Source organism: Triticum aestivum, chromosome 5D (assembly GCF_018294505.1).
Source record: "Triticum aestivum cultivar Chinese Spring chromosome 5D, IWGSC CS RefSeq v2.1, whole genome shotgun sequence".
Taxonomy (NCBI): domain Eukaryota; kingdom Viridiplantae; phylum Streptophyta; class Magnoliopsida; order Poales; family Poaceae; genus Triticum; species Triticum aestivum.
Window position 1 is genome coordinate 404,101,324 of NC_057808.1, and position 5,637 is coordinate 404,106,960.

A 5,637-nucleotide genomic window follows, 5' to 3' on the forward strand; every position below is an offset into this window, starting at 1 on the left:
CAGCAAGCGCTGGAGGATTTAAGAGCCAAAGAAGAGAAAGTTAATAAGCTTGCTAAGCATCTTGCCAGCATTATGGGTACCCAGGATATTGTTTCTTGAGATCTTCTGAAGTGGTTTCAGTTCTGGACTTGTTTTGCTGCATCGTTTATTTGCACTGGTCGCCAACTTTGACAACCAGTGTATATGATATGCTGCTTTGTTCCCATTATTTGCACTGGTGGCGAACTTTGATGCCCAGTGGATGTGATATGTGTAATAGCCGTGATTGCCTAGCGTAAGTTGCTTGCTTATTTATTTCCTTGTTGTCTTGTTTATTTGTTTGCTTGTAGTCAGTGATGTTCTTTTTCTGCGGTTTCCTAGTGGCCGCAATAACCTATTTTTTTAAACTAGGCCACAATAACCATGGGCTACATATTTACTCTAGTTACCATGGGCCTCCTACGGGCCGTAGAAAGAATGGGCCTTCTACAGGCCGTAGCATCAATGGGCCTTCTACGGGCCATAGCATCAATGGGCCTTCTACGTGTCGTATGATTGATAGGCCAAAATGGGCCAATAACAGACCGCATTATGGGACGTAAATGGGATAGATTTGGAATCGTCCGTTCATGGGCCGACAATAACAGGCCGTCGTTAATCGGCCATATTTGATGACGTTTTGAAAACGACCCAACGGAGTAACGGGCCGCAAACGGGCCGATTGTAACCGTGGGCTGAATTTGGCCCACAGGCAGAAAAGGCCAATGACGGGCCATAAGTAACCGAATGCTAGAAATGAGCCCAAGAATAAATGGGCCCTGAGAAGGCCGAAAGATAACACGGGTTGGAAACGGCCCAATGGAATAATGGGCCGTTAATGGATATAAAGCGGTACACTGTTCATTGCGGGCCAAATTCACCACGAGCCGTTAATGGGCCAAGAGTTACAAATGGTCTCGTATGGGCCGAAAGACATCATGGGCCATACATGGGCCAGAAGTTACAACAGGCTAGAATCATATTGGAAGGACCAGATGAAGCTACTGGGCTTAATTCGGATAGGCCGTAACGGGTCGTGATCTAGCGGGCCGTAAATGGGCTATATACGAACAGGCCGTTAACAGGCTTTCCTCGGGCCGGCCTGTTACCTTTTGACCAAGTCAAACGGGCCGGCCTTATCACCGGAATGGGCCTCTGTTGGGCTGTGCCACGTGTCAACGTGTCATAGGCGCCTCCTGTCCAATGAATGGATGACATCTGTCCCAACGGTGAGCCAACACGTGTTTCCTCCGGCCAATGAGAATTTTACACGTGGAAAATCCTCATTGGTCCGGGCTGTTAGCGGGTTATCGGATCCAAAACCGGACCCGATAGCTTAATGGTGTTCCGTTACGGTGGATGCCATGTGTCGGTCACCCTTGACGAAAGCATTTCCATGACGCGCGATTTATCGTCATGGAAGTGGACACTTCCGTGATGATAATTTTGGTAATGTCATGGAACACTTCTACGACAGCACAGGTATGACTATCTTGATTCTGTCATAAATTTGTCATGGATGTACATGCATAACAGAAAACGTGACCTAGTGTGACAAACACGTATCATCACGGAAGTGTCTTTTTTTGTAGTGGTGGAGCATTCCTCGCAACATCCTTGACATAAAAGATGGCATTACTTCAAGGTAGGTCATAATACAAGATGGAGGCAAGTCGCATCCACAACAGGAACAATGTTGTGATGAAAGGAAGATGACGATGTTGCTGATGGTAACTCAAATTTCCAAGGGATGAGGATGACACTTATCATCATGAATTCGATTGATATCCTGGAAGATCTCAGAATGTTGATGATGATCATGACACGTTTGTTGAGTGATTTCATGAAAATATAATCGATTGGCAATGACATCAAGTCAAAGGAATGATGAAGCAAAAGGTTATTGGAACCATGGGTATGGCACAAACTCGAAATCAAGCTTTCTGTTCAAGGCGTAATGATATGACGAGGAAGATCGACATAAGCTTAGCTCATCATCGAAAATTGTGCTCTGGGAAGGACCATGTAGCATGGTTAAAATTTAGCACAATAATGATATAGCAATCAGGCTAGGAATGACTAGAAGGACTATTAAACTCGTAAGCAATGAAATTTACTTAGAGTTATTGAATCGGAGTGTGGAATCGATTAACTTATCGGTGTTCTCGAGTAACTAATAACTCAAAACCCGGGGGGATTGGAACCAGCAAGAATAATAGTTGATGAAGAACTCATAAGAAGTTATGTAGTTCCGTGATATTTTCGAGATAACAGAGGTAAAACTCAAAGGTAGACCAGGATAGTAACCGAACTAGATCGTTGACTTGCGATATCAGATACTTTAACCTTGTCAAAATAGACGAGGCACTCGGATGGTTTCCTTTCAGAATTATATTAAATAAAGTTAGCATTGTTGGAACCATAGCTATCACGGATCCAAAATAACGACACCGGAAGAGTTATTCAAATGATTAAATATTTTGCAAGAAGCTTCCATGATAAGTTCCACATCGGTTCCATGGGCATGAACACAAGGGTTCAAGGTCGACTCCCACTTCTTCAATGCCTAACCTATCATTTACTTCTCGTCTTCGAAGAATTTGTAGAGCAGAAAATTAGCTGGTAAAACACCAGAATGGTATGATTGTGTAAACTTTTCGTGTGCATACGGTTTTAAGGAAGGTATAGGCTCAACCCATCGGGGCATCTTAGAAACATATACCAAAAACTTCAGGAGTAAATATCACCAGCTCGAAAGCAAAGCATGGTTAGCCAAATCAGAGAATAGGATTTACCTATGGCATTATGTATCAGGGAAAGAACTTCTCGAGGTTTTGTATACGAAGGACACCGTCGGATGATAATTCAATAAAGGATCAGACGGTCCATAACGGAGATGATGTGAGCATCGGCACACAACCAATGGAAGGAAAAATGTGAAGGCATTGGATCATATAAACAACTGACAAATTCAAAGATCAAATGCAAAGGAATTATGATTTCCAATTCAAGGGATCAAAAGCAAATGCTCTGATTAAGGATGGATAAGTTGAGTAGGCTTTGGGGTACAATCGATGGCAATTTGATTGCTTGAGATCCAGCTCATCTTTAAAATAACGTCTGGGTTAGAAGGATGAATTCTAGGACCTCACTTAGGATTGCGAGCACTCGCAACATATTCAATCGGCGGACTCAAAATGACAATGGCAAATGATGTCAATAAGATATCCAGACTTATGAGATTATTCATAATGCAAGCAAGCAAGAATTTCAAGAGCAAAAGGCTGCTGAGGGTTTTTGAAAGATCGAAGGGTATTTTGAAGACTTGTGTGAAATACGTGAATCAACTGGGGATGAGCGGACACTCGATAAGTGTGAGAATTATCCATGGGGGTATTCAGGTGGCAAATAATAGCAAGACAGTAAGCTCAAAGGATTCTCGGATCAACAGAGAGAGTTTCGGGGTATCTTGTAATAACAAGATCAACTGGGAAACATTGTATGACTGGTGAGTATATGTGGTTATCCATAGGGGTTTACTGATGGAAGCGAATTGCAAAAGCGATGGCATAAAGTCTCGAGAGAACATCGGAGAGTATCTTCGGATTCTTCTGGTGCAGCACGTGATCATCTGTAATAAGGGGCTCTCCAGGACAAGTATTCTCAAGAACCTAAAGTTAGATTTTAGAAAAATTATTTAACCCGAATAGAAGAGAGATCGGAGTCCCAGAGTATAGACGAGAAATAAAAGATCCTAATACCACCCAATGGCGATGTGGGCCCGTAAGCCACACATCCATGTTAGTAAAAGTTTTTCAGTGCATAGACTCAACTTCGGCCAAGGAGTTGGAAGGGGGATTCCTATAGGCAGTCGGCTCTGATACCAACTTGTGACGCCCCCGATTCAATCGTACACTAATCATGCACGCAAACATGTACGATCAAGATCAGGGACTCACAGGAAGATATCACAACACAACTCTAAAAACATAAATAAGTCATACAAGCATCATAATACAAGCCAGGGGCCTCGAGGGCTCGAATACAAGTGCTCGATCATAGACGAGTCAGCGGAAGCAACAATATCTGAGTACAGACATAAGTTAAAGAAGTTGCAATAAGATGGCTAGCACAAACTGGGATACATATCGAAAGAGGCGCATGCCTCCTGCCTGGGATCCTCCTAAACTACTCCTGGTCGTCGACGGCGGCCTGCACGTAGTACTAGGCACCTCTGATATAGTAGGAGTCGTCGAAGGTGGCGTCTGACTCCTGGGCTCCAGCATCTGGTTGCGACAACCAAGAAGAATGGAAAGGGGGAAAGAGGGAGAAAAGCAACCGTGAGTACTCATCCAAAGTACTCGCAAGCAAGGATCTACACTACATATGCATGGGTATCAGTGTAAAGGGGCAATATCGGTGGACTGAACTGCAGAATGCCAGAATAAGAGGGGGATAGCTAGTCCTGTCGAAGACTACGCTTCTGGCAGCCTCCATCTTGCAGCATGTAGAAGAGAGTAGATGGTAAGTTCACCAAGTATCAGCGCATAGCATAATCCTACCCGGCGATCCACCCCTCGTCGCCCTATGTGAGAGCGATCACCGGGTTATATCTGGCACTTGGAAGGGTGTGTTTTATTAAGTATCCGGTTCTAGTTATCATAAGGTCGAGGTACAACTCCGGGTCATCGTTTTACCGAGGATCACGGCTATTCGAATAGATAAACTTCCCTGCAGGGGTGCACCACATTACCCAACACGCGCGATCCCTTTGGCCGGACACACTTTCCTGGGTCATGCCCGACCTCGGAAGATCAACACGTCGCAGCCCTACCTAGGCACAATAGAGAGGTCAGCACGCCGGTCTAAAACCTATGCGCGTAGGGGTCTGGGCCCATCGCCCATTGCACAACTGCACGTTGCGTACGCGGCCGGTGAGTAGACCTAGCAACCTCCATTACAAAGGAAGTTGTGTTACGCGGTCCAACCCGGCGCGCGCCGCTCAGTCGCTGACGTCAAGAAGGCTTCGGCTGATACCACAACGTCGAGTGCCCATAACTGTTCCCGCATAGTTGGTTAGTGCGTATACGCTAGTGGCTAGACTCAGATCAAATACCAAGATCTCGTTAAGCATGTTATTTTGAAGTAACCGTGGATGCTGACCAGTGGCCAGGCCCACCTCTCGCCTAGGTGGTCTGAACCTGCCCTGTCGCTCCGCCACAAAGTAACAGTCGGGGGCCGTCGGGAACCCAGGCCCACCTCTACCGGGATGGAGCCACCTGTCCTTTCAACCCCCACATCAGAATCACTTGCGGGTACTCTACGAGCCGACTCGACTTTAGTCACCACATGTATCATATAATGTATTGATACGTCTCCAATGTATCTATAATTTTTTATTGTTCCATGCTATATTATATTCTGTTTTGGATGTTTAATGGGCTTTACTATACACTTTTATATTATTTTTGGGACTAACCTATTAACCGGAGGCCCAGCCCAAATTGCTGTTTTTTGCCTATTTCAGTGTTTCGCAGAAAAAGAATATCAAACGGAGTCCAAACGGAATGAAACCTTCAGGAACATGATTTTTGGAACAAACGTGATCCAGAGGACTTG